The 24,046-nt window shown below is 44.4% G+C and overlaps 1 long non-coding RNA gene across 2 annotated transcripts; it reads right to left on the bottom strand.

Moving 5' to 3' along the window:
• Nucleotides 1-8,867: 8,867 nt before the first annotated feature.
• Nucleotides 8,868-15,605, bottom strand: LOC129694840 (uncharacterized). 2 transcript variants are annotated; one of them, XR_008723051.1, is made up of 2 exons: nucleotides 14,247-15,605; nucleotides 8,868-11,142 (listed from the first exon to the last, which is right to left on the bottom strand). It is a non-coding gene; the product is annotated as an uncharacterized LOC129694840 (long non-coding RNA). The 2 variants fall into 2 exon arrangements; XR_008723052.1 differs by lacking the exon at nucleotides 14,247-15,605 and adding an exon at nucleotides 12,186-12,797.
• Nucleotides 15,606-24,046: the final 8,441 nt, after the last annotated feature.

Here is a 24,046-nt window from a genome sequence, read left to right as displayed (position 1 = left end):
AATTAGTTTCAAACATTCCCAACAATAGGAGTAAAACTGCTAGCAAGGATATTGGACCTTGCCCCATTCAGGTGCAACTGACCTGCTTGTACAGGCTGCACCCACTCCAGAAATGTCTATGTCCCAACATCCAGCCATCTCTCCTACACCATCCCTTTGGCCACACATTCATCTGGCCTATCTATGTATTCCTATAATCAGGAGCATGTGACACCAGAAGCAATGCAGAGATTACAATCTTGAAGATCCTGCTCATGATTCTGCTATGTAATGCATGGAAGGATACAAATCTAATGCAGGCAAATGAATTAATGTATATGGGCAAAGATATATGGACATGGTTGGCCAAAGGGCCTGATTAGTGTCATACAGCACGGTAACAGACCCTTTAGGCAAGTCTGAAGAAGGGTCTCGACCAGAAACATCACCCATTAACTTCTCTCCAGAGATTCTGCCTGTCCCGCTGAGTTACTCCAGCTTTTTGTGTCTACCTTCAGCCCAATAAAGTAACAAGTAAAATGCATGAAGGGATGCCAGTGGATGTAGTGTATCTAGACTTTCAGAAAGCCTTTGATAAGTTTCCGCACGGGAGATTGGTGACTAAAATTAGAGCACATGGTATTGGGGGTAGGGTGTTGACATGGATAGAAAATTGGTTGGCAGACCGGAAGCAAAGAGTAGGAGTGAACGGGCCCTTTTCAGAATGGCAGGCAGTGGCGAGTGGAGTGCCGCAAGGCTCGGTGGTGGGGCCGCAACTGTTTACCATATATATTAACGATTTGGAAGAGGGAATTATGAGCAACACTAGCAAGTTTGCGGATGACACAAAACTGGGTGGCAGTGGAAACTGTGAAGAGGATGTTAGGAGGTTGCAATGTGACCTGGACAGGTTGAGTGAGTGGGCAGATGCATGGCAGATACAGTATAATATAGATAAATGTGAGGTTATCCACTTTGGCGGCAAAAATAAGGGGGCAGATTATTATCTCAATTGGGTTTGGTTTGGCAAGGGGGAGGTGCAGCGAGACCTTGGCGTCCTTGTACACCAGTCACTGAAAGATGGCGTGCAGGTACAGCAGGCAGTGAAGAAAGCTAATGGAATGTTGGCCTTCATAACAAGAGGATTTCAGTATAGGAGTAAAGAGGTTCTTCAGCAGTTGTATAGGGCTCTGGTGAGACCTCACCTCGAGTATTGTGTTCTGTTTTGGTCCCCTAATTTGAGGAAGGACATCCTTGTGATTGAGGCAGTGCAGCTTTTGGTTCATGAGATTGATCCCTGGGATGGCGGGACTGTCATATGAGGAAAGATTGAAAAGACTAGGCTTGTATTCACTGGGGTGTCGAAGGATGACGGGGTATCTTATAGAAACATATAAAATTATAAAAGGACTGGACAAGCTAGATGCAGGAAAAATGTTCCCAATGTTGGGCGGGTCCAGAACCAGGGTACACAGTCTTAGTATAAAGGGGAAGCCATTTAAGACGGGTGTGAAAAAATGTTTTCCCCAGAGAGTTGCGAATTTATGGAATTCCCTTGCCATGGAGGGCAGTGGAGGCCAAGTCATTGGATGGATTTAAGAGAGAGTTAGATAGAGCTCTAGGGGCTAGTGGAATCAAAGGATATGGGGAGAAGGCAGGTACGGGTTATTGATTGGGGACGATCAGCCATAATCACAATGAATGGTGGTGCTGGCTCGAATGGCCGCCTGCACCTATTTTCGATGTTTCCACAATACTCCAGGTGTGGTCTCACCAGGGTCCTGTACAAGTGCAGAAGGACCTCTTTGCTCCTGACTTTGTTATGAAGGCCAACATGCCATTGGCTTTCTTCACTGCCTGCTGTACCTGTTGCTTACTTTCAGTGATTGATGAGCAAAGATCATTAGATCTGGTTAGCAGAGTCTGTGTAGTGACAGTGTTAGACTCAGGATTGATTTAATAGTCTGCCTTCTGGTAGCAGAGTCTGTGAGTGTTGCACTATGGGGTAGGGGGGGAGGGGGGGGTGGCTCGATTCGCAGTCTGTGTGCAGGGCTCCAAGCAAAGATACTATAAACATACTATAAACATAGTAAACACAAACTGTTCCCCCGCAACAGTGATTACACTGCGAGAGGCATATCTAAAGTCGGGTTTACTGAAATGGCGGTAGTTACGCTCCGTCGTGTACTATACGTCAGTCCATTTGATTTTGCAGGAGTTGTCTATCTTGCTCCACTCTATGATCTTTGCTGATGAGCAAGGCAACCTAGACCTCATACATCCCATCAATAATCTCCATCTGCTCATTGTTATTGCAAATCAAACCCCATAGGGACAGTCACATGATTTCTGTGAAAAGGGTGTGATTGTGGTGAAACTGAAAGCACTGAAGCTGTCAGTAATACCAGGCACAATCTGAGCAGAAGTCACACTGACAACCTGAAGCAGCCACTCACCTGTGCGGGACACTGAAGGAAGGAGCTGGTAATCAGTCACTGTGCGTTTTGCTGTCTATTGATCTGTGTTACACTTATTCAGTGCTGTCTCTGGTGTTCAGTTCACTCACCTTCCAATGTTATTTCTGGCAAAGTGTGAGCGGTTAGATCGTGTGAGCGGAGCCACAGACACAGCTCTCGTGAGAGGTAAGGCCAAGATAGGGAACGGAGACCGGCAGTTGCTGTGGGATTGCCACGACGGAGGTATAGAAGTGGGAGCAACCGTGTTGGGAGGGATTGTGAAGTCAAAGTGCTGCTGCTGTGGTTTAAACCCAAACAGAAACTTACTGAGATACGGCCACTAATGGCAAAGAGCTCACCAACTGACACGTCACCCATTTATCTGACCATTCCATAGGACTACGCCCAGCATGGCCCCATCCATAGGTGGACTATCTACTGGCACAAAAAGATTTATTGGATACACTTTAAAAACTCTACCCTCTGTAATTCTATCTCATGAAGATGATCTCCTTAATACTGGGGAAATTCAAATCCCCGATTATTCCAATACAATTTCTCTCTACACTTTTCCTTGACGTTTGCTCCTCTCTCTTCTGCTAACTATCGGGAATCTACTCCCCTCCTTTTTTAACCTCTTCCCATATTGTTGCATTTGAAGTGCCTGCTAAATCATCCTCCCCATTAGTGCAATGATGATGTCCTTCACAAATAATGCAAAGCTCTCTCCTCTTACACTGTCCTTGTCATGCCTGGAACTTCTATACCTTTTAACATTGAGTTACTGGTCTTTCAACTTTGTCTCAGTGATTGCAAAAATACCATATACCCACATGCTGATCAGCACTAAGTTCATCTGCTTTACTGGTCAGAATCTTTACAACAAAATAGATGTAATTTGACCATCTCATGTGATGTATTTCGTTGTCTCTGTACTGTACACTGACAATGACAATAATTTGAATCATTTCATTTCATTTCATGTGATATGCCATTTATTGTCACTATACATGTACAGTGAAACTGAAAGCTGCTCGTACTCGGTGCATACATACAACTTAGCACAAAAAACAAGAGACAGAAAAACAAAAAACAGAAGGGAGAAGGGGGGGGGGGAATGGGGGGGGGGATAGGTGCACAATTTCTGCGGTGCTACATACATATATACATATAAACAGATGGAAGTCCGTGGTGTTGGGCAGTGAAGTCAGTGCATGTGTGAATTAGAATTAATAGTAGTTATAATTCTCGGAAAGCAACTATTTCTGAGTCTATTTGTCCTGGATTTGATGCACCTATAGCGCCTTCCAGAGGGCAGCAGGTCGAACAGTCCAAACGCAGGATGGGAGCTGTCTTTGATGATCTTCTTTGCCCTGTTAAGGCAGCGGGAGGTGTAGATGTCCATCAGGGAGGGGAGAGGGCAGCCAATGATCCTCTGCGCTGTCCTAGTTACCCTCTGAAGCCTCTCCCTGTCTGCCATGGTGCAGCTGCCATACCATGCTGTAATGCAGTATGTCAGCAGGCTCTCGATGGACGAGCAGCAGGTTAGAGTCCAGGTTGTGCTTCCTGAGGACTCTCAGGAAGTGCAGCCGCTGCTGAGCCTTCTTGATGACCGCTGTCGTGTTGTCCGTCCAGGAGATATCAGCAGCGATATGGACGCCGAGAAACCGGAAGGTATTGACCCTCTCCACACACTCGCCGTTGATGTGTAGGGGGGCTAAGTCGGTGCTGTGCCTCCTGAAGTCGACAATGAGCTCTTTTGTTTTCCTGGTGTTCAGAGCCAGATTGTTTTCTGAGCACCAGGTTGTCAACTTCAGGACTTCCTCTCTGTAAGCTGCCTCGTCTCCCTTTGAAATAAGTCCGACTACAGTAGTGTCGTCAGCAAATTTGACGATCATGCTACCATGTACAACATCATGACCATCTCTGTTCTAGCTAATGACTGACCTGGTGTTTCTACAATTGACTGAAACTTGACCTCAATCACACATCTAGTCTAAGTCCCAGTTCCCCCGACCAAATTACTTTCAAACCTTCCCAAAGTAGGAGTAAAACTGTCAGCAAGGATATTTGTCCTTGCCCCATTCAGGTGCAAACTGACCTGCTTGTATAGGCTGCACCCACTCCAGAAATGTCTGTGTCCCAACATCCAGCCATCCTTCCTACACCATCGCTTTGGCCACATATTCATCTGGCCCATCTTTGTATTCCTATATTCAGGAGCATGTGACACCAGAAGCAATGCAGAGATTACAATCTTGAAGGTCCTGCTCATGATTCTGCTCCGTAATGCATGGAAGGATACAAATCTAATGCAGGCAAATGGATTAATGTATATGGGCAAAGATGTATGGACATGGTTGGCCAAAGGGCCTGATTAGTGTCATACAGCATGGTAACAGACCCTTTAGGCAAGTCTGAAGAAGGGTCTCGACCCAAAACATCACCCATTCCTTCTCTCCAGAGATTCTGCCTGTCCCGCTGAGTTACTCCAGCTTTTTGTGTCTACCTTCAGCCCAATAAAGTAACAAGTAAAATGCATGAAGGGGTGCCAGTGTATCTAGACTTTCAGAAAGCCTTTGATAATGTCCCGCACGGGAGACTGGTGACTAAAATTAGAGCACATGGTATTGGGGGTAGGGTGTTGACATGGATAGAAAATGGTTGGCAGACAGGAAGGAAAGATTAGGAGTGAACGGGCCCTTTTCAGAATGGCAGGCAGTGGCGAGTGGAGTGCCGCAAGGCTCGGTGTTGGGGCCGCAATTGTTTACCATATATATTAATGATTTGGAAGAGGGAATTATGAGCAACACTAGCAAGATTGCGGATGACACAAAGCTGGGTGGCAGTGTAAACTGTGAAGAGAATGTTAGGAGGTTGCAAGGTGACCTGGATAGATTGAGTGAGTGGGCAGATGCGTGGCAGATGCAGTATAATATAGATAAATGGGAGGTTATCCACTTTGGCGGCAAAAATAAGGGGGCAGATATTATCTCAATGGGGTTAGGTTAGGTTAGGTAAGGGGGAGATGCAGTGAGACCTGGGCGTCTTTGTACACGGGTCACTGAAAGTTGGCGTGCAGGTACAGCAGGTAGTGAAGAAAACTAATGGAATGTTGGCCTTCATAACAAGAGGATTTCAGTATAGGAGTAAAGAGGTTCTTCTGCAGTTCAAGATTCAAGATTCAATTTAATTGTCATTTGGACCCCTTGAGGTCCAAACGAAATGCCGTTTCTGCAGCCATACATTACAAACAAATAGACCCAAGACACAACATAATTTACATAAACATCCATCACATCGCTGTGATGGAAGGCCAAAAAAACTTATCTCAAAAAAAAAACTTGTATAGGGCTCTGGTGAGACCACATCTGGATTATTGTGTCCAGTTTTGTTCTCCGAATTTGAGGAAGGACATCCTTGTGATTGAGGCAGTGCAGCGTAGGTTCACGAGATTGATCGTCCCTGGGATGGCGGGACTATCATATGAGGAAAGATTGAAAAGACTGGGCTTGTATTCTCTAGAGTTTAGAAGGGTGAGGGGGGATCTTATAGAAACATATAAAATTATAAAAGAACTGGACAAGCTAGATGCAGGAAAAATGTTCCCAATGTTGGGCGAGTCCAGAACCAGGGGGCTACAGTCTTTGAATAAAGGGGAAGCTATTTATGACTGAGGTGAGAGAAAACGTTTTCACCCAGAGAGTTGTGAATTAGTGGAATTCTCTGCCACAGAGGGCAGTGGAGGCCAAGTCATTGGATGGATTTAAGAGAGAGTTAGATAGAGCTCTAGGGGCTAGTGGAATCAAGGGATATGGGGAGAAGGCAGGTACCGGTTATTGATTGGGGACGATCAGCCGTGATCACAAAGAATGTCGGTGCTGGCTCGAAGGGCCGAATGGCTTCCTGCAACTATTTTCTATGTTTCTATGTAATATGTTTATATCGACAAAGATACTGATTATAGTAGCGAGTCCGATTTTCTCACATTTGGCCCATATCCCTTTGAACCTTTTCTATCCATGTACCTGTCCAAATGTATTTTAGATATTGTTATAGTACTTGCCCTAACTACCCCCTCTGGCAATGCATTCCATGTTCTCACTAGCCCCTGAATGTAAAGTTGTCCATCAGGCTCCTATTAAATCTTTCCCCTCTCATCTTAAACCAAACAACTCTGGTTCTTGATTCCTTTACCCTGGGTAAAGACAGTGCATTCACACTATCCCCTCATGATTATATTCACCTCTATAAGATCACACCTCAGCCTCCTGCACTCCAAGGAATAGCACCTTCTTTGTGCACCACCACTCTCTGTAACTGACAATTCCATCCTGTTGCCATTGATCCCTTATTTACATGTCATTAGTAGTGACGTGTATTACAACCACTGATTGATTGGTTATCCTCGCTGATGCGAATGTACTGCAACCCCTTTGAGATATTCATATACCTGTCACCAGGACGACAACACAAAATTCAAGGGTCTTGTTCATCCAACTGCTCCCTTTACAATTGAGCCCCTATTTACAGCAGCTTTGCTGATCTTTGTCCTCGCTCATTGTGCAGCTGAGCTAGTCTCAGTGCCACAAACATGCCCGTTTCTTCCCATCCCAAAGAGGCTGCCCCCAAACGTATCCAACATGGTCTACCAGTTTAACAGAGGGACGGCCACAGGGGTCTCCTGCACCACCCGCCTGTGCCCACTGATCCCTGGTGGGCACCCACTGCATTTCTACCCATTGTTTACAGGGTGACCAGCTCACTCTACATGCCATCCACAATGTCCTCAGCACCATGGATGATCCTCAGTGAGACCATCTTCAGCTCCAGATTGAGGATGATCAGCCATGATCACATTGAATGGAAGTGCTGGCTCGAAGAGCCGAATGGCCTACTCTTGCACCTATTGTCTATTGTCTATTGTCAGATGTACAGTACGCTAGTCAGGAGCTGAAGCAGGAGACACAAATCACATATCTTATTGATTTTTTTGAAGATGTGACCAAAAGGATCGATGAGGGCAGAGCTGTATATGTTGTGTACATGGATTTCAGTAAGGCATTCGACAAGATCTTGATCAATTGGCCAGGTGGGCAGAGGAATGGTTGATGGAATTTAATATAGAGAAATGAGAGATGGTGCATTTTGGGATGTCGAACAAGGGCAGGACCTACACAGTAAATGGTAGGTCTCTGGGAGGTGTTGTAGAGCAGAGGGATCTAGGAGTGCAGGTGCAGGTTCCTTGAAGTTTGAGTCACAGGTAGATAAGGTGGTCAAATAGGATTTTGACACATTGGCCATCATCAGAGTATTGAGTATAGAAGTTAGGAGGTCATGTTGCAGTTGAATAAGACATTGCTGAGATGGAAAAGATTGAATAGGAATTTGAGGAGTAGCGTTTTTACACAAATGGTGTTAAATGCAGGGAAGAAGCTTCCAGAGGAGATAACTATCCCAACATTTCAGAGGCAGGGACTATCCCAACATTTAAGAAAGAGTTAGACAGGTACATGGATAGGACAGGTTTGGAGGGATATGGGCCAAATGCTGGCAGTTGGGACTAGTGTAGCTGGGACATGTTGGCCGGTGTGGGCAAGTTGGGCCGAATGGCCTGTTTACACGCAGTATCACTCGATGACCCTCGTGTGAACAGGTCATAAGGTCATAAATTATAGGACCAGAATCAGACCATTCGGCCCATCAAGTCTACTCAGGCATTCAATCATGGCTAATCTAACTCTCCTTCCCAACCCAATTCTGCTGCCTTTGACACCCATACTAATCAACAATCTATCTAACTCTGTCAGAAAAATATCCATTGACTTGGCCTCTACAGCCTTCTGTAGCAAAGAATTCCACAGATTCACCGTCCTCTGACTAAAGAAATTACTCCTCATCAGAGCCTTCTCCAGGGCAGCTCCCAGGCTCTGGAACACCCTCCCCCAACTGATCCGCAATTCTGTGTCCCTCACCATCTTCCAGTCCCGCCTCAAGACCCATCTCTTCACCTCTGCCTATCCTTAGCCCCACGTCCCCCTCCCTTTTCATCTGTGCTTGAATTGCCTCATATTGTGTTTTGAATTGAATTCTGTCTTTAATTTGTGTACTAGTCATGTCTCTACTATTTATTTCATTCCGCTTACATGTTTTTCCTCTACTTGTTAAATTTTTGTAAGGTGTCCTTGAGACTCTTGAAAGGCGCCCATAAATAAAATGTATTATTATTATTATTATCTCCTTCCTAAAGGAACATCCTTTAATTCTGAGGCTATGACCTCTAGTCCTAGAATCTAAATGTCTGGGGCTATGGCCTCTGGTCCTAGATTCTCCCACTTGTGGAAATATCCTCTCCATATCCACTCTGTCCAAGCCTTTCACTATTCTGTATGTGAGATTCAAATTCACAAATGCTCAGAGACAGTCAGAGAAACAAGTTTATCTCATTTATTACATTTCTGCGCAGAAAAGGGTGCCCTTCTGTCGCCCTCTAGAAACACACCGAGGATCGGGATGTCTTCTATCTTTATACATTTCAGTTCACTATTGTCACACTCTCATCCCTCCCCATTGAGCTTCTTCCAATCATGACATAAAGTCCAGATTCCCACGAGAACGTCAAAGACACCTCCCCTATCATGCATCGCATGTGCATTTAAATTAGGCATCTTGTCATAGTGGGCGTGATTTAATATTCATGTAATCTCATCAAGCATGCGTAGTTGAGCGTGACCTCGTGTCCTTCTTGCCTTTGTTCTATTTTCCTTTAAAACTCCTGCTGAAGTCTTTCTATTGCTACTTTTTATCTGGAATTTCTCTCTGTTCTTTATATCGTTACTTTCCATTCTACTAGCAGTCTGGCTTCTGCTGACACCTTATTTCTTTCTAAGTTATATTTCAGAGTTCTAGTATAAATCAACCATCTCTATTAACCCTTTTCTCACAATCCACCATTTTTCTTTTTGCTACGCAACTTTTGATTTATACCATATCCTCCTTTTCTAGTGCTAGCAGATTCTTCGCCTCCCTATCCTCCTCTCGCTAGTCATACTGTGTTCTGAAGGCCATCATGACGGCGCTGTTCTTTGTCAGGGCTGTCTCTATCAAGCTGAGCCAGCCCCCGTGCGCAGGGAATGATACAACATCCGAATAGGCACAAAGTCAATGGTTCCTTCCCTTCACGCACAGTCCATGGGCTGATATTGTCTGGTGGGGCCTCCACAGGACCCTTAAATCGGCTTGCGTGTGTCCACCCTTTTTCTTTTCTTCGTACTGCTGTCTCGGTGATTAATAACACAAGGTAGGGTCCAGTCCACTTAGGTTGCAGCTTTTCTTCCTTCCATGATTTTACAAGATCCCAGTTCCCTGCTTTCACAGAATGGATTGGAAAGTCGAGATGGGGACTCTGTGCCAGCAGCCCCTTGGTTTTTAATTCTGTAATAGAACGAGATACTGCCAGTAAATAGTTCCTTAAGAAAACATCACTGCCCTCTATGGTGGGTATTCCTTCTATCTTTCCCAAATAATAAAGACCTAACTTGTTCAACCTTTCTCTTAGTTGTTAATCATCTTAGTTGCTGAAACCCAGTCAACATTCTAATTGATCTCCTCTGTATTCTCTATTTTGTTAACCTTTTTCCTATAATTATGCCTACCAAAATTATACACCATACTCCACAATTGACCTCACCAATACCTTGTACAATTTAACATTGCAACCCAACTTCTATACACAATGCTCTGATTTATAAAGGCCAACACACCAAAATCGTTCTATACCATCCTATCTACATGAGATTCCACCTTCAGGGAACTATGCACAGTTATTCCTAGATCCCTCTGTTCAACTTCATTGCTCAATTCACGATCATTTACCATGTAAGTCTAATTTGAATTTGTCCTGCCAAGATGTATCACCTCACACTTATCAACATTAAACCCATCTGTCATGTTTCAACCCACTCTTCCAAATGACCTAATTCTCTCTGTACATTTTTTAAAATCTACTTCATTATTCACAACTCCACCTATCTTAGTATCATCTACATATTTCTTAATCTATCTTACCACACCAACATCCATATTGTTGATTCACATGACAAACAACAGTGGACCCAACACACATCCCTGAGGTACCCCTCTAGTCACTGACCTCCAACCTGACAAACATCCATCCACCATTACTCTCTGACATTTCCCATACAGCCACTTTTTAATCCATCTTGCTATTCCTTACTAACCTCTTCTTAACCAATCTTATTTCCTTATTGAACCGTGTCAAAGGCTTTACTGAAGCTCACCACTTTAACCTCATCAATTTCCCTAATAACTTCTTTTTTAAGGAAAAAAAATCAAGATTAGTCAAATATCACAATCACAAATCCATGCTAATTCTTCATAATCCTGCCCTATTTATCCAAATTCCTATAATATTGTCTTTAGTATCCTTTCCATTATTTCCCACCACTGATGTCAAACAACGTTCTTGTTAAAACTCTACTCTTCTTTGTCCTCCTGTTCACTTACCTCAGGGCTATTATCTATTCGTACCTGCGGGACAGCCCTCATGTAATTATTGAAATTGTACTAGGTATCTCAACCTTCTAAACGAACATCGGTCGGTGATTTAGAAAACTCATACATACACCTTGTCTTCAGGTTTAAAGGGTCCTTCCTCCTGGTCCATCTCCGACAGCTTTTACTTTACCTGTTCATAAATAGACTTGTATATCATAATTAACTGTTTCATATACTTTTAAAATTCTATCTTTAACTGTTCCAAACTCGGTCCCTTGTTGGGACTTCTCCATTGTGCCACCTGCTGGTTAGTTTGCATGCAACATTTCTTCAGTGCCAATGGCAGAGCATTACACACATTTTTATTTATTTTAACCTTCAATGTTCCATTTATTCTTTTCATCAAATGAAAACAATCCGTTGTCAAAGCTGATTTCTGTAGGTCTACCAAACCTTTAATTACCTTGTTTAAGAAGGAACTGCAGATGCTGGAGAATCGAAGGTACACAAAAAAGCTCGAGAAACTCAGCGGGTGCTGAGTTTCTTAATTACCTTATTCATCATAAACAACACTACAGTGCTCATACCTAAATCGATTCAGACTTACCCTAGACATATCTTCCAGATGCTGTTCCGGCTGCTTTATCTGCATTTTAAATTAACTTCTTTGACATGTACTTTTTTTTCCATTTCACCATACAATTTCAACATATTCCAATCTAGTCTGAACTATATCCTGCCTTTCCCAAGGTCATCATCCGCTGTCTTATATTCTGAAGTATTTCTCTCTCTCTCTTCACTTGTGGAACAAACCAACAAATTGTCCACATCATCAAATACTTTCTAAGGGTATACCTTCCAACTCTGCCTTTATCATCTAATTTTAAAAAAAAACCCTACAATACAATACAATACAATACCTTTTATTTGTCATTCGAACCTTGGTTTCTGCAGCCCTACAAGAAAAGAACCAAGACACACACCAACACAATTTACACAAACATCCATCACAGTGAGTCTCCTCCTCACTGTGATGGAAGGCAAAGCCTCATCCTAGCCTTTCTTGACATCCTCCTTTAAATCCCTTTCTCTCTCTTGGGGACCCCAGTCCTGTTAGGGCTTATCTCCAGATTAATTTCACTCCTGATAGGACTTTTCGAGGAAAAGTTCCCCAAGACATGTATTATTGGCATGTAATTCTCTGGCCCCGCTTGGTTCCGTCATAGGACTCACTTGTGTCAGTTCATCACTTATTTCAGTCTTTTCAACCAGGTCCTTTGTTCATTGACATCGACCGCAGAGACCAACTGTTTGCTGAATCGGGGGTTGGAAATAAATGACAATCCCACCACCTCCTTCAATTCTGCTTGACTTTAAGAAGAATGACTTCCACCACAATAGTTCATAATATAATGTTCATCAACTGGTTGCCTTTTATTTCTTGTTCATTTTCAACTCTCCACCTTTTCAGCTGGTTTTCCAGATAGGCTACATTATTTGCCTTTCCTTGTGTATTTCCCCTTTGTTCCTTGGGGTTCACCTTAAGTGGGTAATGACGGCATCCAACCAGAAGATGGCACTGTGGCCGGTAGTCAGGCTGCAGTGACGGCAGCTGACCTGACGGTGGCGCTGTTGCCGGTAAGTTTGTGAGCGGCGGCCATGTTTGTAGTCTTTTGCCGGCCAGCTGTAACAATTTACATCATCCATCTTTATGTGCCATTTAGCAGTTCCCATCACTTTTACCAATGGTGCCTTCAAATCTTCCATGGCCAATAATCGTCCCACGTTCTCCTCCTCCAAAGCCCTAATCCATTTCCTCCCCCATCAGGGATATAGGGTGAGGTGTATTTTTTTTATTTTTTATTTATTTATTTATTTATTTATTTATTATTATTATTTTTTAGCCCTCTCAGTTTATGGGTGCCCCAAGGGATAATCTGTGTCACCCTGTCGTCTCCTACTTCTGTTTCTCTGTCTCTGTCTCTCTGTCTCTCTCTCTCTCTCTCTCTCTCTCTCTCTCTCTCTCTCTCTCTGTCTGTCTGTCTCTCTCTCTCTCTGTGTCTCTGTGTGTATATCTCTCTCTCTGTGTCTGTCTCTCTCTTTCTGTGTCTGTATGTGTGTCTGTGTGTGTGTGTCTCTCTCTCTCTCTCTTTCTGTGTTCCTCATCTTGAATGTCTACCGTAAAACAACAAACCATAAAAGCTGGTCATGTTTTATCAATTAACTTATTTCCAATTATTTCAATCCATATTCACCATTATTTTAAATGTCCAATTCCTATCACTAGTAACAATTTTTCAAATTAACTTTACTGACAAGAAATCTAAAAGAACATCAAGAAAAGATTAAAAGAAAATCAAAAGCTGATTTTTACAACTTTTACACCTTTTTCAGGTACGAGGATACGAAGAGTTAATTTTACAGCTTCTTCGTAATCCTCCACGGCTTGCAGTATTTTTAACCAAAGATCTTTGTTTTTAACTACAGTGGAAATTCTTGTTTCTGCCATGGGGGGGCGTCTGTGTTCAATTTTATAATTTGTTTATTTTAACTTTACTAACGTTTACAATGTGATCTACAAATGCAATAAACAAAATAATTATCACATATATTAACTTCCTCTTTCATTCCAAACCGGTTTTTTACATACAAATCACATTCGTTCCATTCTTACTTCAAATAGGTTATTCATTTTTTTTGTCTTTCCTTTCTGTGAAGAGATTAACCCTTGAAGGCCATCAACTCCTCCCATGTATAAGTGTTTGGCCCAAGGAATTGATCTAACTGTTCTTGTCAGACCTAAAGGATCTTCAAGGAGGCTTTTTCATCTCCTTCCTGAAGTTCCTCACTTCGGTACTGGTTAAGGGGACATTAACAAACCCCCTTCCCCCTTGGGGTCCTCTCCTAGGTACCTCCCTCAGGGGTCTAATTTTTCCCGATCTTCTTTCTCTTTCCCTTCCAACCTTTTGACTCCTCATCCTGGTGGCCGGGTGATCTTCGTCCACCCCGGCCCCTGTCTTCTCTCTTCCCTGGGTATTTTGGCCCCCTGCGGCTCTGCATTTGCCCCAACGGACTTTTGGGCAGAATGCGAGGATTTGGCCTACAGCCTTTCCCCCTCCCTTTTTCTTAACACCGTGTTTATCATCCCTGCCTTGCCCGTACAGACCCCTGAATCTTTCAGGGCGTTAACTACAAGGTCTTATATTCTTAATACCGTGTTCATCATACCTTCCTTGCCCGTGTTCATCATTCATTCTCAATCACCCAGGAAGTACTGAATAGTAATTTTCCTACCTGGGTTCCGTGCACTGGAATTGCTCGATTGATTTTTCACGATTTCCAACTACTCCCACTTGTTATCACTTGTTTCTCGCGTCTCTGTGTGGTCCGGATACTACTGCTCAAACAGCTGACGGCAAGCAAGGAGTCTGAGACCGCTGAACTCAGCAGGGTGCACCTTCGCTTCGTCCGTCTACTTCCGTCAGCTGTCCGGAGTATTTGATCCCGGAAACCGAGCCCCCAAAGTTGTGAGATTCAAATTCACAAATGCTCAGAGACAAAGTCAGAGAAACAAGTTTATCTCATTTATTACATTTCTGCGCAGAAAAGGGTGCCCCTCTGTCGCCCTCTAGAGACACACCAAGGATCGGGATGTCTTCTATTTTTATACATTTCAGTTCACTATTGTCACACCCTCATCCCTCCCCATTGAGCTTCTTCCAATCATGACATAAAGTCCAGATTCCCACGAGAACGTCAAAGACACCTCCCCTATCATGCATCGCATGTGCATTTAAATTAGGCATCTTGTCATAGTGGGCGTGATTTAATATTCATGTAATCTCATCAAGCATGCGTAGTTGAGCGTGACCTCGTGTCCTTCTTGCCTTTGTTCTATTTTCCTTAAAAACTCCTGCTGAAGTCTTTCTATTGCTACTTTTTATCTAGAATTTCTCTCTGTTCTTTATATCGTTACTTTCTATTCTACTAGCAGTCTGGCTTCTGCTGACACCTTATTTCTTTCTAAGTTATATTTCAGAGTTCTAGTATAAATCAACCATCTCTATCAACCCTTTTCTCACATGTATGTCCTCATTCTTCTAACCTCCAGCAAGTACAGGTCCAGTGCTGTCAAACGCTCATCATAGGTTAACCTACCCATTCCTGGAATCATTTTTGTAAACCTGCTCTGGACCCTCTCCAGAGCTAGCACATCCTTCCTCAGATATGGTGCCCAAATTTGCTGACAATACTCCAAATGTGGCCTGACCAGCGCTTTATAGAACCTCGGCAGTACATCCCTGTTTTTGTATTCTAATGCGTTTGCCTTCTTTACTACTAATTCCACTTGCAAATTAACATTTTGGGAATCCTGCACCAGCACTCCCAAGTCCCTTTAGACCTCCGATTTCTGGATTCTCACCCCTTTTAGAAAATAGACTACGCCTTTATTCCTACTACTAAAATGCCCGACTCCACACTTTGCTACACTATATTCCATCTGCCACTTCTCTACTCACTCTCCCAACCTGTCCAAGTCCTTCTGCAGGGTCCCTGCTTTCTCTACACTACCTGCCCCTCCACCTATCTTCATATCATCTGCAAACTTGGCCACAAATCTCCTCGTCCAAATCATTAATATACAATGCGAAGAGTAACGTCCCCAACACCGAGCCCTGTGGAACGTTGGCCCAACTTGTTCACACTGGCCAACAATGTCCCAGCTACACTACTTCCGATCCATATACCCGTCTAATTGTTTTTTAAACGATGGGATAGTCCCAGCCTCAACTACCTCCTCTGGCAGCTTGTTCCATACGCCCACCACCCTTTGTATGAAAAAGTTACCCTTCAGATTCCTATTAAATCTTATCCCCTTCGCCTTGAATCTATGTCCTCTGGTTCTCGATTCTCCTACTCTGGGCAAGAGACTGTGTGCATCTATCCGATCTATTCCTCTCATGATTTTATGCACCTTTATAAGTTCACTCCTCATCCTCCTACACTCCAAGGAATAGAGATCCAGCCTACTCAACCTCTCCCTATAGCTCACACCTCCTAGATCCCTCTGCTCTACAACACTCCCAAAGGCCTACCTGTGCAGGTCCTACCCTTGTTAGACATCCCAAAATACAACACCTTTCCTAACCTGTCTAAGACGTTCTGCAGAGTCATTGCTTCCTCTACACTGCCTGCCCCTTCACCTATCTTAGCATCATCTGCAAACTTGGCCACAAAGCCTTCAATTCCCTTATCTTAATCATTAATATACAACGTGAAGAGAAGCGGCCCCAGCACTGACCCTTGCGGAACTCCACTAGTCACTGGCAGCCAACCTGAAAAAGCACCTTTTATTGCAACTCTTTGCGCTCTGCCATCCAGCCCATCTGTTAGCAATGCTAGTATCTTCCATTTAATATTGTGGGCTCTTGCCTTCCCAAGCAGCCTGACGTGTGGCACCTTATTGGCCTTCTGAAAATCTAGGTAAACAACATCTACAACTTCCCCTCTGTCTGTCGTGTTATTAGCTTCCTCAAAGAACTCCAGCAGATTTGTCAGGCAAGATCTTCCCTTCACAAAACCATGCTGACTTCGGCCTATTTTAACACCATGGAGCTGTGGTCTGCGGGCGGTGCTGACTCGGAGAAAAGACGCATCTCCGTCCCGCTAAGTGACTGAGAAATGGTTTCCCCCTATTCCCCCCAATACCCTCCCACATAAGACATACTAAGAAACATTTAAAACATGCATTTAGACACACTAAAAATAACAAAAAGGGTGAAAGGCTAACAGCTGCTGGTGAGGCAGTCACCCCAGTGGCACCATCCAATTGAACTGTTACCCAATCCTCTGACTTCCCTCTCATCTTTGTTATGTTATACATCTTCTCTTTTATTTTTATACTGTCTTTGACTTCCCTTGTCAGCCACAGTCACCTCTTACTCCCTTTAGAATCATTCTTTCTCTTTGGAATGAAATGATCCTGCATCTTTTGGATTATTCCCAGAAATACCTGCCATTGCTGTTCCACTGTCATCCCTGCTAGGGTAACTTTCTAGTCATCTTTGGCCAGCTCCTACCTCATGCTTCCATAATTCCCTTTGTTCAACTGCAATACTGACACTTCTGATTTAATCATCTCTTTCAAATTGTAGATTCAAACTTATTATATTATGGTCACTAACTCCTAATGGCTCCTTTACCTCGAGTTCCCTTCTCAAATCCAATTCATTGGACAACAGTAAATCCAGAATTGCCTTCTCCCTGGCAGGCTCCAGTACAAGCTGCTCTAAGAATCCATCATGGAGGGACTGTACAAACTCCCTTTCTAGCGGTCCAGTTATGAACCTGATTTTACCAGTCTACCTACCCCTTCAAATCTCCCCAAACCACCGTAGCATTACCTTTGTTGCATGCCAGTTTTAACCCCTGATATCCTGACAACAATAGCATCTCCTGTTTTACTTTGTTGTTAAATTGGTGATTCTTTTTTATACAATTTCAAATGTTATCTCCTGGGGATTCCAGTCGCTGGTTTTTCAGCGACCTGCTACAACAAGACAGTCATAAAAACATAGAAAATAGGTGCAGGAGTAGGCCATTCGGCCCTTCGAGCCTGCACCGCCATTCAATATGATCATGGCTGATCAGCCAACTCAGTATCCCATCCCTGCCTTCTCTCCATACCCCCTGATCCCATTAGCCACAACTAACTCCCTCTTAAATATAGCCAATGAACTGGCCTTAACTACCTTCTGTGGCAGAGAGTTCCAGAGATTCACCACTCTCTGTGTGAAAAATGTTTTTCTCATCTCGGTCTTAAAGGATTTCCCCTTTATCCTTAAACTGTGACCCTTTGTCCTGGACTTCCCCAACATCGAGAACAATCTTCCTGCATCTAGCCTGTCCAACCCCTTAAGAATTTTGTAAGTTTCTATAAGATCCCACCTCAATCTTCTAAATTCTAGCGAGTACAAACCGAGTCTATCCAGTCTTTCTTCATATGAAAGTCCTGACATCCTAGGAATCAGTCTGACGAACCTTCTCTGTACTCTCTCTATGGCAAGAATGCCTTTCCTCGGATTTGGAGACCAAAACTGTACGTAATAGTGTGGTCTCACCAACACCCTGTACAACTGCAGTAGAACCTCCCTGCTTCTATACTCAAATCCTTTTGCTATGAATGCTAACATACCATTCGCTTTCTTCACTGCCTGCTGCACCTGCATGCCTACTTTCAATGACAGGTGTACCATGACACCCAGGTCTCGTTGCATCTCCCCTTTTCCTAATCGGCCACCATTTAGGTAATAGTCTGCTTTCCTGTTTTTACCACCAAAGTGGATAACCTCTGCCATACATTTGCCCACTCACCCAGCCTATCCAAGTCATCTTGCAGCCTCCTAGCATCCTCCTCACAGCTAACACTGCCCCCCAGCTTAGTGTCATCCGCAAACTTGGAGATGTTGCATTCAATTCCCTCGTCCAAATCATTAATATAGTAAATAGAATAGAATGCAATTTATTGTCATTCAAACCTAGGTTTGAACGAAATATAATTTCTACAGTTTTTTACATTACAAAGCAATCCAAGACCCACACTTAACACAGTTTACATAAACATCCATCACAGTGAGTCTCCAACATCTCCTCACAGTGATGGAAGGCAAAGTCTTTATCTCCTCCCTTTGTTCCTTCTCCCGTGGTCCAGCAGTCCAACTGCAGTGTCGAGGTGAACTGGGGCTCCGATGTTAAAGCCCCCGGCGGGCGATGGTAAGTCCTGAGCCCGTTTAAGCCACGCCGGGCGATGTTAGGCCCCGGCTCCATGTCCTTAAACCCGCGATTCTAGCGGGAGAGGTCGCCGTTGCGGAGCTCAGAAAAGCGGTCTCCCACCAGGGACTTGGAGCTCCCGATGTTCCCGTCCACCGGGTCTGCGGCCGGTGCCTCCGAACTCCAAAAGTCGGGTCGCAGCCGCACGCCACCACAGCTCTTCCCGCTCCGAAGTTGGCCAGCTCCGCGATGTCAGTTCCGCAGGCTCTGCAGCTGGAGCCCTCAGGTTAGTCCCGGCCAGAGGTCGCCGGCCGGCTCCACGACATTAGGCCCAACGACATCCGAGACCCGACAGGGAATAGTCGGGTCCCCGCACAGGGAAGAGATTTAAACGGTTTCCCCCACAGCCCCCCCACCACCCTCCACATATACACAGCTAAAAAAAATAATAAAAACTAACTCAAGACATACATTTAAAAAGACAAAAATAAAAAAAGACAGACGACTGTAGTCGAGCCGCTGCCATTAGGAGCCGCCACTGACCGGAATAGCTGGGTCCCAGCACTGAGCCTTGCGGTACCCCACTAGTCACTGCCTGCCATTGTGAAAAGGACCGTTTACTCCTACTCTTGAGCAGATCATAAACATAAAAAGTGATGGCATCTGCTGATACCTCCATCCTGTCTAGCCGCAGCATCTGTAATGTCTGCACTCGTTGGGCTGATACCAACGCCATAAGCATGACCACCTTCATGGTGAGTTTGGCTAGAGATAGGACTGTCACAGGAGCCCACTGGCGAAGCAGCATTAGAACTTTGCTCACATTCCAGATAACCGAATACCTGGGCTTGGGAGAATTGGAATTAAAAACTCCCTTCATGAATCTAGAGACTAACAGATGTGTCCCCACTGCGTGTAATTCAGACACCATGGGTAAATAGGAAGACAGAGCACTTTTGGCTGTGTACATAAAAATGTCTAAATGTAATGAGGAGTGGATTAGCGAATGTAACAGTGAAATCGCTAGCGAAATGGAAAACATTGTCGGAGTTTCTGCGTGTGGTTTTGTCGGAACAAGGAATCAAATGCCAAAAATCTAATCTGAAAATATATCTGAAAATCGAATCTGACATACACCCACACACACACACACACACACACACACACACACAGAGTTTTAATATATAGATAGATATGATTAAATACGGCCGAGATGCTGGAAGCCCGGAGGGGGTCAAATGTTGTGCCTCTATTTAAAAAGGCCTGCAGGAAAAGCGTGGGAACGATAGGCCAGTGAGTGACATCTGTGGTTGGAAAGTTACTCAGATCATTCTGAGGGTTAAGATATACATGTATTTAAATGGTCAAGGGCTGGTTCTGGATAATTGGCATGTACGTGTGTGATTGTGTCTCACAAATAGCTGTCTGGCCCTATCCCCGAGACAGTCCACGAAAAGCATACATGATAGGTGCAGGAGTAGGCCATTCGGCCCTTTGAGCCAGCAACGCCATTCAATATGATCATGGCTGATCATCCAAAATCAGTACCCCGTTCCTGTTTTTTCCCCATATCACTTGATCCCCTTAGCCCTAAGAGCTTAATCTCTCTTGAAAACATCCAATGTATTGGCCTCCACTGCCTTCTGTGGCAGAGAATTCCACAGACTCACAACTCTGGGGGAAAATGTTTTTCCTCATCCCGGTCCGAAAAGGCCTACCCCTTATCCTTAAACTGTGAGCCCTGGTTCTGGACTCCCCAACATCGGGAACATTTTTTCATGCATCTACCCTGTCCAATCCTCCAATTTTATATATTTCTATAAGATCCGCTCTTCCTTCTAAATTCCATGGAATACAAGCCCAGTCGACCCATTCTTTCATCATACGTCAGTTCCGTCATCCCGGGAATTAACCTGGTGAACCTATGCTGCATCCCTCAATAGCAATAATGTCCTTCCTCAAATTAGGAGACCAACATTGCACACAATATTCCAGGTGCGGTCTCACCAGGGCCCTGTACAACTGCAGTAGGAGCTCCTTGCTCCTAAACTCAAATCCTCTCGCCATGAAGGCCAACATGCCATTAGCTTTCTTCACTGCCTGCTTACTTTCAGTGACTGATGTACAAGCACACAAAAGTCTTGTTGCACCTCCCCTTCTCCTCATCTGACCATTCAGATAATAATCTGCCTTCCTGTTCTTGCCACCAAAGTGGATAAACTCACATTTATCCACATGTCGGCTAGCTCTTCCTGGATCCCATGTGATCTAACCTTTCAGACCAGCCCAAATGCAGAGGACATACGTTCAAGGTGAAGGGGGAAAGATTTAATAGGAATCTGAGGACAACATTTTCACACAAAGGGTAGTGGATGTATGGAACAAGCTGCCAGAGGAGGTAGTTGCGGTAAGGACTATCCCAACGTTTAGGAAACAGTTAGACAGGTACATGGATAGGACAAGTTTGGAGGGATATGGACTAAGTGCAGGTAAGTGGGACTAGTGCAGCTGGGACAATGTTGGGCAGTGTGGTCGAGTTGGGCCAAGGGCCTGTTTCCACACTGTATCACTCTATGACTCTAATCAGTCCCTGTCTATCCAAATGCATATATATAATATCCTTCAGGATTCTCTCAGTGGATTTCACAGTGAATGGCAGAGCTCTGGGGAGTGTTGTAGAGCAGAGGGATCCTGGAGTGCAGGTACACAGTTCCATAACGTGCCATCACAGGGTGCTCAAGATGGCTTTCGGCACATTGGCCTTCATCAGTCAACACTGAGTATAGACGTTGTGTTGCTCTATTAAAGTTGTACAAGACATTGGTGAGCCCACATTATGAGTATTGTGTTCAGTTTTGGTCACCCTGTTGTAGAGAGATGGAAAGCTGGAAAGTGCAGAAAAGATATACGAGGATATTACCAGGACTCGAGAGCCTGAGCTATAGGGAGAGGCTGAGCAGTCTAGGACTTTATTCATTGGAGCACAGGGGGATGAGGGGTAATCATAGAGAGGTGTATAAGATCATGAGGGAAAGATTTAATAGAAACATCTGGGGCAACGATTTCACACACAAGGTGGTGAGTGTATGGAACGAGTTGCCTGGAGAGGTAGTAGAGGCAAGTACTGTTACAACATTTAAGACATTTCAACAGGTATATGGATAGGTAATGTTTATAAGGATATGGGCCAAATGCACGCTGGGGGGACCAGTGTAGATGGGACAACTTGGTTGGCATGGCCAAGTTGGGCCGAAGAGCCTGTTTCTGTGCTGTATGACACTATGACTTTCCAGTGAATTGTCCACCACAGATGTCTATAGTTCCCATGTTTCTCCTCACACTTCTTTTTAAATAGAGGCACAACTTTAGCCACCCTCCATTCTCCTCACCTCACCCCTGTCCAATGATGATTCATTCGAATGTCTCAGCCAGAGCTCATGCGATTTCTTCACTAGCCTCCTACAATCTCCTCAAATATACCTGATATCCACAAATACTGTGCTATGTAGAGGCTGGGCCTGTCTATCCTGGAGTGCAGGAGGCGTGGCATAGATAAGGTAAAAATCCAGCCTTTTTGACCAGGATAGGGGATTCTAAAACTAGAGGGCACAGGTCCAAGGTGAGTGGGTAAAGATTTGTAAAGGGATCCGAGGGGCATTATTTCCACACAGGGGTGGTGCGCTGAGAGAATGGAGCAGCTGGGCTTGTACACTCAAGTTTAGAAGGATGAGGGGGGATCTCATTGAAACATATAAGATTGTTAAGGGCTAGAGGCAGGAAACATGTTCCCAATGTTGGGGGAGTCCAGAACCAGGGGCCACAGTTTGAGAATAAGGAGTAAGCCATTTAGAACGGAGACGAGGAAACACTTTTTCTCACAGACAGCGGTGAGTCTGTGGAATTCTCTGCCTCAGAGGGCGGTGGAGGCAAGTACTCTGGATGCTTTCAAGAGAGAGCTAGATAGGGCTCTTAAAAATAACGGAGTCAGGGGATATGGGGAGAAGGCAGGAACGGGGTACTGATTGTGAATGATCAGCCATGATCACATTGAATGGCGGTGCTGGCTCCAAGGGCCGAATGGCCTACTCCTGCACCTATTGTCTATTTTTTGGCTGCTAGGGGGAAAAAAGTGGAGGCTAGTACAATTACATCATTTCAAAGATACAGAGACAAGTACATGGGTAGGAAAGATTTGGAGGGATATCAGCAAGGAGCAGGCAAGAGGGACTCGCTTGGTTGGGCAACATGGTGGAATTCACCCAAATGGCCTGTTTCTGTGTCATACAGCTCTATGAATCTATGACTTCAAATGGCCAATGCATCCAGTCAGGGGCTGAAGCGGGTCATCCCTCCTGCACACATGGCCAACAGGAAACTGGAAATGTCCAATTCCCCACATTGGGCACCTTGGACTAAGCCCTTTGTCACTCACTTTAATTTAGAGTGCTGATTACACCTTCTTCCTCTCAATTCTACCTGTTACAATTTACCACCCCTACCTTTGCTCTTACATCAGTGAATGATGGTAGGAAGCAGAGACAGAATTATCCACATTTGCTACTCACCATGTCACTGCCACCACTGCCAGGCATCACTGTCTGATTTGTGACATCCCCTCCAGCTCTGCTGCTGGTCTCCGGGAGCTGGGTGAGATCTATTTATGCATCCGTCTCTCCAGATCCTCTCTTCCAGGTCCACCTCACTCACCACTGCTGCTGACTTAGTTCCCTTGGCCTGTAGGATTCAATCAATCACTGTTTTGAATGAACTCAGTGACTGAATCTCCAGAAAACTCTGGGGTCGATAACTCTGAAGATCCCCCAGCCTCATCTTGATCATTTATAGCCCACCCTTACCCTGAGATTGTGCCCCTGGCCCTGGATGCCACAGCCAGGAGAAACCTCCTCCCTGTGTCCAGTCTATCAAGCCTGGCAGAATTTCACAAGTTTCTGCAAGATTACTCAGTCTTTTGAACAACAAGAATAGAGGGCAGCTTTACTCTATTTCTCCTCATGTGACAAATCCGTGTAAACCTGAAACTTGGACTCTCCACTCTCTCTCCACAGACACTGCCTGAACCCCTGAGCACTTACTGGATTTCCTGATTTTACCCCAGGAAACTGTCTGGCGAATCTTCAATGCACTCCCTCTATAGAAAGTGCACCTTTCATTAGGTAAGGGCACCAGGTTTGTACATAATCCTTTAGATATGGTCTAAAAAAAAGATACATAACCAAAAGCATTCTATCCAAATGTATTACGACTTGGTTTGGAAACTTTTCTGCCCAAGACCACAAGATATTGCTGAGAATTGTGGATAATGT

The sequence above is a fragment of the Leucoraja erinacea genome, unplaced genomic scaffold (genome assembly GCF_028641065.1).
Source record: "Leucoraja erinacea ecotype New England unplaced genomic scaffold, Leri_hhj_1 Leri_81S, whole genome shotgun sequence".
NCBI classification, from domain to species: domain Eukaryota; kingdom Metazoa; phylum Chordata; class Chondrichthyes; order Rajiformes; family Rajidae; genus Leucoraja; species Leucoraja erinaceus.
This window is presented reverse-complemented; position numbering and strand designations above follow the sequence as displayed.